Source organism: Elephas maximus, chromosome 2 (assembly GCF_024166365.1).
Source record: "Elephas maximus indicus isolate mEleMax1 chromosome 2, mEleMax1 primary haplotype, whole genome shotgun sequence".
Lineage (NCBI taxonomy): Eukaryota > Metazoa > Chordata > Mammalia > Proboscidea > Elephantidae > Elephas > Elephas maximus.
Genome location: NC_064820.1, coordinates 203,902,146 through 203,912,586, shown reverse-complemented (window position 1 = coordinate 203,912,586; position 10,441 = coordinate 203,902,146). Strand labels below are relative to the sequence as shown.

Sequence of the window (10,441 nt, the reverse complement as noted above, 5' to 3'; positions counted from 1 at the left end):
CTCTCTCCGTCCCTCCCCCCTCTTGTAACTATCAAAGAATATTTTCTTCTCTGTTTAAACTATTTCTCGAGTTCTTATAATAGTGGTCTTATACAATATTTTTCCTTTTGCAACTGACTCATTTTGCTCAGCATAATGCCTTCCATATTCCTCCATGCTATGAAATATTTCACAGATTCGTCACTGTTCTTTATTCTATTGTGTGAATATACCTAATTAATTTATCCATTCATCCATTGATGGGCACCTTGGTTGCTTCCATCTTTTTGCTATTGTAAACAGTGCTGCAGTGAACATGGGTGTGCATATACCTCTTCATGTAAAGGCTGTCATTTCTCGAGGTTATGTTCCAAGGAGTGGGATTGCTGGATCGTATGGGAGTTCTATTTCTAGCTTTTTAAGGAAGCGCCATATCGATTTCCAAGGTGGTTGTGCCATTTTATATTCCCACCTGCAGTGTTTAAGTGTTCCAGTCTCTCCACAACCTCTGCAAGATTTGTAATTTGTGTTTTTTGGATTTATGCCAACCTTGTTGGAGTGAGATGGAATCTCATTGTAGTTTTGATTTGCATTTCTCTAATGGCTAATGATCGTGAGCATTTCCTCATGTATCTGTTAGCTACCTGAATGTCTTCTTTAGTGAAGCATCTGTTCATATCTTTTGCCCATTTTTTAATTGTGTTGTTTTTTTGTAGTTGAGTTTTTACAGTATCATGCAGATTTTCGAGATCAGGTGCTAATCAGAAATGTCATAGCTAAAAACTTTTTCCCAGCCTATAGGTAATCTTTTTCTTTTACTCTTTTGGTGAAGTCTTTGAATGAGCATAGGTGTTTGATTTTTAGGAGCTCCCAGTTTTTTTTTTTTTCCCCCCGGTTACCTAGTTTTTCTTCTGCATTGTAAGTAATGTTTTGTATACTGTTTATGCCATGTGTTAGGGCTCCTAATGTTGTCTCTATTTTTTCTTCCATGATCTTTATCATTTTGGTTTTTATATTTAGGTCTTTGATCCATTTTGAGTTTGTTTTTGTGCATGGTGTAAGGTATGGGTCTTGTTTCATTTTTTTGCAGATGGATATCCAGTTATGCCAGCATCATTTGTTAAAAAGATCGTCTTTTCCCCATTTAAGTGATTTGGGTCCTTTTTCAAATATCAACTGCTCATATGTGAATTGATTTATGTCTGGGTTCTCAATTCTGTTCCATTGGTCTATGTATCTGTTGTTGTACCAGTACCAGGCTGTTCAGATGATTGTGGCGGTATAACAGGTTCTAAAATCAGGTAGAGTGAGGTCTCCCACTTTGTTCTCCTTTTTCAGTAATGCTTTACTTGTCTGGGGCCTCTTTCCCTTCCATATGAAGTTGGTGATTTGTTTCTCCTTCTCATTAAAAAATGTCCCTGAAATTTGGATCAGGATTGCATTGTATTTATAGATGGCTTTTTTTTTGGTAGAGTAGGCATTTTTACAATGTTGAGTCTTCCTATCCATGAGCAAGGTGTGTTTTTCCACTTATGTAGGTCTCTTTTGGTTTCTTGCAGTAGTGCCTTGTAGTTTTCTTTGTATAGGTCTTTTACCTCTCTGGTAAGATTTATTCCTAAGTATTTTATCTTCTTGGGGGCTACTGTAAATGGTATTGATCTGGTGATTTCCTCCTTGATGTTCTTTTTGTTGGTGTAGAGGAATCCAACTGATTTTTGTATGGTTGTCTTGTATCCTGATACTCTGCTGAACGCTTCTATTAGATTCAGTAGCTTCCTTGAGGATTCTTTCGGGTTTTCTGTGTATAAGATCATGTCATCTGCAAATAGAGATACTTTTACTTCTTCCTTACCAATCTGTATGCCCTTTGTTTCTTTATCTAGCATAATTGCTCTGGCTAGGACCTATAGCACAATGTTCAGTAACAGTGGTGATAAGGAACATCCTTCTCTGGTTCCTGTTCTCAAGGGAAATTCTTTCAAAATCTCTCCATTTAGGATGATGTTGGCTATTGGCTTTGTATAAATGCCCTTTATTATGTTGAGGAATTTTCCTTCTATTCCTATTTTGCTGAGAGTTTTTATCATGAATGGGTGTTGAACTTTGTCGAATGCCTTTTCTTCATCAATTGATAAAGTCATGTGGTTCTTGTCTTTTGTTTTATTAATATGATGCATTACATTAATTGTTTCTGTAATGTTGAACTATCCCTGCATACCTGGTATGAATCCCACTTAGTCATGGTGAATTATTTTTTTGATGTGTCGTTGAATTTTATTGTGTAGAATTTTGTTGAGGATTTTTCATCTAAGTTCATGAGGGCTATAAGTCTGTAATTTCCTTTTTTTGTGGTGTCTTTTGCTGGTTTTGGTATCAGTGATATGCTGGCTTCATTGAATGAGTTCGGGAGTCTTATGTCCTCTTCTGTGCTCTGAAATACCTTTAGTAGTAGTGGTGTTAACTCTTCTCTGAAAGTTTTGTAGAACTCTGCAGTGGAACCGTCCAAGCCAGGGCTTTTTTTTGGGGGGGGGGGGGGGGGGGAGTTTTTTGATTACCTTTTCAATTTCTTCTTTTGTTATGGGTCTATTTAGTTCTACCTCTGTTTGTGTTAGTTTAGGCAGGTAGTCCGTTTCTAGGAATTCATCCATTTCTTCTAGGTTTTCAATTTTGTTAGAGCACAATTTTTCATAGAAATCTGACATTATTCTTTTAATTTCAGTTGTGTCTGTTGTAGTATCCCCATCTCATTTCTTATATGGGTTATTTGCTTCCTCTCCTGTTTTTCTTTTGTCAGTTTGGCAATGGTTCATCCATTTTGTTAATTTCTTCAAAGAACTAGGTTTTGGTCTTGTTCTTTCAATTATTTTTCTGTTTTCTATTTCATTTAGTCCTGCTCTAATTTTTATGATTTGTTTTCTTCTGGTGCCTGAGGGTTTCTTTTGTTGTTCTCTTTCTATTTGTTCAAGTTGTAGGGATAATTCTTTGATTTTGGCCCTTCTTTTTGTATGTGTGCATTTATTGATATAAACTGACCTCTGAGCACTGATTTCGCTGTGTCCCAAAGGTTCTGATAGGAAGGGTTTTCATTCTCATTGGGTTCTGTGAATTTCTTTATTCCATCCTTAATGACTTCTATAATCCAATCTTTTTTGAGCATGGTATTGTTAAGTTTTCAAGTGTTTGATTTTTTTTCCCTACTTTTTCCGTTATTGTTTTCTTCTTTTAGGACCTTACGGTCAAGTCGCTGTTTTGTAATATTTCAGTGTTCTGGATTTTGCTAAGGCTTGCTTTATAATGTAATATGTGGTCTATTCTAGAGAACGTCCCATGTACGCTAGAAAAAGTATACTTGGCTGCTCTTGGGTGAAGTTTTCTTTGTATGAGGTCTAGTTGGTTTATTGTGGCATTTAGATCTTCCGTGTCTTTATTGAGCTTCTTTTTGTATGTCCTGTCCTTCACCAAAAGTGGTGTGTTGAAGTCTCCTACTATTGTTGTGGAGCTGTCTATCTCACTTTTCAATGCTGATAGAATTTGTTTTATGTATCTTGCAGGCTTGTCATTGGGTGCATATATATTTAATATGATTATATCTTCTTGGTCTATTGTCACTTTAATCATTATATAGTGTCCTTCCTTATCCTTTCTGATGGATTTAACTTTAAAGTTTGTTTTGTCAGAAATTAATATTGCCACTCCTGCTCTTTTTTGATTGTTGTTTGCTTGATATATTTTTTTCTATCCTTTGAGTTTTAGTTTGTTTGTGTCTCTAAGGTGTGTCTCTTGTAGGCAGCATAGAGACGGATCTTGTTTCTTTATCCAGTCTGAGACTCTCTGTCTCTTTATTGGTGCATTTAGTCCATTTACATTCAGGGTAATTATGGATAGGTATGAATTTAGTGCTATCATTTTGATGTCTTTTTTTGTGTGTTCACAGCTTCTTTTTCCCACTTGATTTTATGTGCTGAGTAGATTTTCTTTATATATTGTCCTGTCCTCGTATTTGTTGTTGTTGATTTTGTTTCTGCTGAGTCTGTATTTTTCACTTGTATTTTATTTTGATGAGTAGGATAGTTTGTCTCCTTTGTGTTTATTTACCCCTATTTTTCTAAATTTAAAACTAACTTTTATTTCTTTGTATGTTCCACTCCATATGGAAGGTGTATGATTACATTTCTTAGTCCCTCTTTATTATTTTAATGTTGTCTTCTTTTACATAATAACTTTGCCGTTACCCTGTGTTGGGCTTTTTTTTTTTTAAATCTTGTTTTTTTTTTTTTTTTTGGATTTCCCTGTCTGGGTTAACTTCTGGTTGCTCTGCCCAGTGTTCTAGTCTCTGGTGGATACTAGATATTATTGATTTTGTAACCAAAGAACTCCCTTTAGTATTTCTTGTAGTTATGGTTTGGTTTTTACGAATTCCCTCAACTTGTGTTTATCTGGAAGGATCTTAATTTCACCTTCATATTTAAGAGACAGTTTTGATGGATATATGATTCTTGGCAGGCAATTTTTTTTCTTCCATTTTTTAAATCTGTCATCTCATTACCTTCTTGCCTGCATGGTTTCTGCCGAGTAGTCCGAGCTTATTCTTATTGGCTCTCCCTTGTAGGTGACTTTTCTTTTATCCCTTGCTGCTCTTATAATTGTCCCTTTATCTTTGGTTTTGGCAAGCTTGATTATAATATGTCTTGGTGACTTTCTTTTAACATCTACTTTATGTGGATTTCAATGAGCATCTTGGATAGATATCTTCTCATCTTTCACAATATCAGGGAAGTTTTCTGCCAACAAATCCTCAACAACTTTCTCTGTATTTTCTGTTATCCCTCCCTGTTCTGGTACTCCAATCACTCATAGGTTATTTCTCTTGATAGAGTCCCACATGATTCTTAAGATTTCTTCATTTTTTTTAATTCTTTTATCTGATTTTTCTTCAAATATATTAGTGCCAAGTGATTTATCTTCGAGTTCAGCAATTCTAGCTTTTTCTTGCTCAATTCTGCTCCTCTGACTTCCTATTGAGTTATCTAATTCTGTAATTTTAATCTTAATCTTCTGAATTTCTGATTGCTGTCTGTCTTTGGATTTTTCCAGCTTGTTAAACTTTTCATTATGTTCTTGAATAATCTTTCTGATTTCTTCAGTTGCTTTATCTGTGTGTTCCTTGGCTTGTTCTACGTATTGCCTCATTTCCTTCCTGATGTCTTGAAGGGTTCTGTATATTAACCTTTTGTATTCTTCATCTGGTAATTCCAGGAATGCACTTTCATCTAGAAGATCCCTGGGTTCTCTGTTTTGAGAGCCTGTTGAGGTGATCATGGCCTGTTTCTTTATGTGACTTGATATTGACTGTTGTCTCCGAGTCATCTATAAGTTATTGTATTAGTTTATGCTTGCTTACTGTGTTGTAGCTGCTTGCTTTGTTTTGTTTTGGTATACCCCTATGGGTTGCTTGACTGAGCTAGCTTAATTATTTTCACCTTTGGAGCTCTGGTATCCTGTTCCCAGCTGGCTAGAGCTGTTATCAGGTATATCAGTCTAGGAGTCCATTCAGTTTTCTTGTATGAATTCAGCTCAGGTTTCCAGGTAGCTAATATCAAGTGTGTGGTACAGGCTCTGTCCTACAGTCTTAAAGGGCCTGGGGTATTTGGCGTATATACCCATATCTGATTGCAGCAGGGGGTCACGCTCTGAACAAGACAAGGGCCTGAGAACCGACCTCCAAGTGTCTCTGAGGAAAATGTGTCTCTGTTCCCTAGAGTGTGCTGGTGGGTAGGCTCCACAGAGGGACCACGGGCACCCAAAATTTTTGTTGTAAGGGCTGGGAGATACCAGTTATTCCTGGATCCCTGTCACGGGTGGCTGGGTGACCCAAGTGGAGCCACCAGTCCTTAGGTCCCTGTTGTGGGTAGGTGAGGACCTTGTTTAATAGGCAAAGCAATTTCAAAGGTCAAACCCCAACCTCTCCACTGTACTGCTGAAATGGTTGGAGTTTGCCAACAAGGGCCTATTATCCCGAAATAGGCCCACACAGGTCCATACAGGAGGGAAAGGTGCTCAAGGTCCACAGACCGTTTATGCCTGTACAGGAGCTGCTTCTGTCCTGAGCTCCCCCAGTTAATGGAGCTAGCAAATTATCTTTTTGCCCCAGCTGCTAATTTTTTCCTTTCCCAAGGCTGGCAGGACGGCTCCAGGTGCTCACTAGGGTCTATCTCATGCCCAGGGATTCAGCCGCTGAAGCTGGCTTGGGGGATGGGGGGAGACACGGTAAAATATACGCAAATACTTAGCTTTTGCCAAGAGCACCCTTCTACTCAGGTTCTGGTGGTGTGAGTTGTCTGTGCGGCTGGCCGCCTCTCCCTGAGGAAACTGCAGCTGAACGCTAGTACCAGGCCGCCGCTGCCGCCGCTCTGGGAATGGTGCCTGAGGGCTCCCCACGATTCAGGCCCAGTAACTCCTCTCCACTTCTGGATGGTCTCTTCCTTCCCCTGCCCCTCAGTTCATTGTCTAAGCTTGCCTTTGATGCTCAGGGCTCCCAGCCTGTCACAAATATACTCGTTTCACTTGTTTTTTCAGGTCTTTGTTGTAAAGAGGGCTCCACAGAAACCTCTGTCTATTCTGCAATCTTGGCTCCGCCTCTCTTAATTTTTTCATGTATGATATACTTTATGTCCCACAACTCATCTGATCTTTGGTCATTAATGTTCAATGTGTCAAATCTATTCTTGAAATGGTCTCTAAATTCAATTAGATATACTCAAGGTTGTATTTTGGCTTTTGTGGACTTTTTCTTAAATTTTGCACAATCCTTTAAAATTTGACTGCTAAATTTTATTAATAAATAGTAATTTTATTTAAAAATTTTTGGGTGAAATTTGATTTACTTCTGTATTCTAGAACGTTGTTTTTTTTCTCTGCTTTGAGAACAGGCCAGTTTCAACACTTAGTTATTCAGATTTCAGCTTAGAGTGAATAGGATACATCTTTATGACATATAAAATAAAGCCCTGTTTGTCACGCCTAGGAGGGAGGCCTTAAAGAGCTGAGTTCTCCTACCTCCTTGTTGAGTGCTAAAAGTTTATGCCCTGGCCCTGCAATGGGTCGACGTAACATAGCCCTTACTTCCTGCCTACACTGTCTGGTGGGTTTCATGCATGTCAGTTCATTTAATCCTCTCAGCAATTCCAGGAAGTAGATACCATTATTTTTTATTTCAATTTTTCAGATCATCAGGAAGAGATCTTGTAATCTTATTCAGGACTATGCACAATGGGTGTGAATTCAGAGGAGTACAAAGAAAAAGGAAAAGCATGGAGCCATGAGAAAGGACTCAGGTTTACCCTTTGCTCTTTATGAAATGTAACATTGACTATTGGTTGCAGGCATGCAGCTTGGTTAAAAGCTACCATAGGTAATTCAAGGTAGATGAGACTATTTTAATGCCATATCATTTGAAAGTCCTGGTCTCAGAATTTCTGCTTTCTAAGCCTACTCTGAAGTTATGAGATCTCCCACTGTTCTGAGGAGCAGCTCACACCTTCTTCTTCACAGATATATTTAGGCATGTGAGTGGATTTGCAATTTGGGCGTATTTAGGCCAGGTCTTTGAACAAATTTGAATTGGTTCAGTGATGGCTGACTAAGTGAAACTGGTACAGACCTGAATTTTTATAATTTGGGTGATCTGGAATGATAACCGGAACAGGTAGAATTATGGGCTGAAGCCCTATTAAGGGAGATTCAGAAGAGACATAGTGAGCCCTTTGAGGAGCCTGATGCAGGAGATTGGATTATTGGCTGGACCTGTGGCTAGCAACACACATTCAAAGTGGTGAGGTTAGCCGACATCTTTGAGAGGGGTACCACTGTTTCCAACTCTGCTGAAAACCTGTTTGGCAACATTGGTTGCTATGCAATGTGTACACAGCCCTTGTTTTCCAAGAAGGAGACTAGATTTCTAGCAGGGATTTGACCCATAATTTTTCCCATTCTGGATATCATTCCACTTCACCAAAATTTAAAAAAATTCAGGTTTGTTCTGGTTTCACTTCCTCAGCAATGACTGAACTGGGGAGAACTGGTTTAAAGCCCTGATTTAGGCAAAATGACACTTTATTATTTAGAGAGGAGTGGTGTGATTTCAGAATTTTGAGTTGGAAAAACTGGTTTTTGTGATAGTCCCCTGAGACCACAGATGTTATTTTATATTTTATTTGTATTTATTTCTACAAAAAAGGGGTTGAAGCAAATGTCTCCAATGTTTCTATGATCCTATTGACAGAATTTATGAAGTCCTAAAGGCTCTTGAATGCAATGGAAAGAAATATGTCTACATGAGACTATAATCAGGTATAGCTTTTCATCTCTCCCAGGGAATATCTACTGATGATTATACTCTTCATGGCTGCTATGACATCCTTGTTTCTCAGGCTATAGATGAGAGGATTAAGCATAGGGGTAAGGACAACATTAAGCATAAGGGGAGATTGGTTTAATTTGGGGGTCATAGAGGAGCCAGGTATCATGTAGACCAGTATAGCAGGACAAAGGAGAGGCTCACCACACAGAGGTGAGAGGAGCAGGTGGCCAGAGCTTTGTTCCTGCCTTCTAGTGAGTTTTGTGGAGAACAGCAAGGAAGATAAGGATGTGGGAGGGCAGGATGAGACTCAAGGGAATCAGGACCACCAGAGGGCTGGAGACTACCACTGACTTTACATAGGCTGAAATGCCCTTACTAGTGAGCTTCAGAAGGGCCATGACCTCACACAAAAAATGAGGAATCTTTTGGGGACAACTGATAAGGAATTACATGACACAGACTGTATGAATCAGGGAAGTTACTGCCCCTCCTGCCCAGAACCCAATGACCATCTGTGTATAGATGTTGTGACTCATGATGACTGAGTACTGCAGAGGGTTACAGATGGCAATATAGTGATTGTAGGACATGAGGGTCAGCAGGAGGCACTCAGCAATCCCCAGGGTTAAGCTAAAGAAGATCTGAGTTCCGCAGCCAATCTGTGATATGGTTCTCTTCCCTGAGAAGAAGTTTGTGACTCTTATGGGGACAGAAGTTGAGATTACGGCCAAGTCAATGAGGGAGAGCTGACAAAGCACGGAGTACATGGGGAGTGGAGTCGGGAATCCAACCAGATGAAGATAATGAGAACAGCATTGCCCATCACAGCTACAAAGTAGACCAGAAGAATGATGCAGATGAGGATCACAAGGTGACTCAACTCAGGCCACAGCCCAGGAGAATAAAATCTGTGGTGACTATCTTATTGTCTGTCTACATGACTGAACATTATTGCCTTGAAAACAAGGGCAAAAACATTGTTCTATCAGATGGCATGTTCTCTTACAACTGGTCTACCACTTTTACTACCAGGGCTCTGTGAATATATTCATGCCAACATCTTTCCTTGTCGTGGTCTCCTCAGTATCATAAATAATTTCTCAACATGAAAGATTTTCATTAATTAACTCTCATTGATTACTTAGTAAACTTACATATCTACTATTGCAAACTGCAATTGCTGATAGTAACGAAATAGGAACACAGGTACATTCTAATACTCTATCAGCAGACAGCCAGTCAATTTGATGAAAAATTATTGTATGTGTTTCTTAAAGAACTAATTCAGTTATCACCTTCAGTAGGGGTGTTATGGTCATTTTAGATTTTTTTTTTTAATGTTTGTTGTGCTTTAAGTAAAAGTTTACAAATCAAGTCAGCCTTTCACACAAAAACTTACATACACCTTGCTACATATTCCCAGCTGCTCTCCCCCAATGAGACAGCCCGCTCCATCCCTCTACTCTCTCTTTTAGTGTCCATTTCACCAGCTTCTAACCCTCTCTATCCTCTCATTTCCCCTCCAGTGAGGAGATGCCAACATATTCTCAAGTGTCCACCTGATCCAAGAAGCTCACTCCTCACCAGCATCCCTCTCCAACCCATTGTCCAGTCCAATCCCTGTCTGAAGAGTTGGCTTTGGGAATGGTTCCTGTCCTGGGCCAACAGAAGGTCTGGGGGCCATGATCACCGGGGTCTTTCTAGTCTCAGTCAGACCATCAAGTCTGGTCTTTTTATGAGAATTTGGGGTCTGCATCCCACTGCTCTCCTGCTCCATCAGGGGTTTTCTATTGTGTTCCCTGTCAGGGCGGTCATAGGTTGTAGCCAGGCACCATCTAGTTCTTCTGGTCTCAGGCTGATGTAGTCTCCAGTTTATGTGGCCTTTCTGTCTCTTGGGCTTATAATTACCTTGTGTCCTTGGTGTTCTTCATTCTCCTTTGCTCCAGGTGGGTTGAGACCAGTTGATGCATCTTAGATGGCCACTTGCTAGCCACTTTCCAAAGTGGGATGCAGAATGTTTTCTTAATATATTTTATTATGCCAATTGACTTAGATGTCCCCTGAAACCATGGTCCCCAAACCCCCGCCCCTGCTACACTGGCC

The 10,441-nt window shown here is 39.4% G+C and overlaps 1 pseudogene; it reads right to left on the bottom strand.

The window, feature by feature from the left end:
• Window positions 1-8,324: 8,324 nt before the first annotated feature.
• Window positions 8,325-9,105, bottom strand: LOC126067564 (olfactory receptor 2T10-like; annotated as a pseudogene).
• Window positions 9,106-10,441: the final 1,336 nt, after the last annotated feature.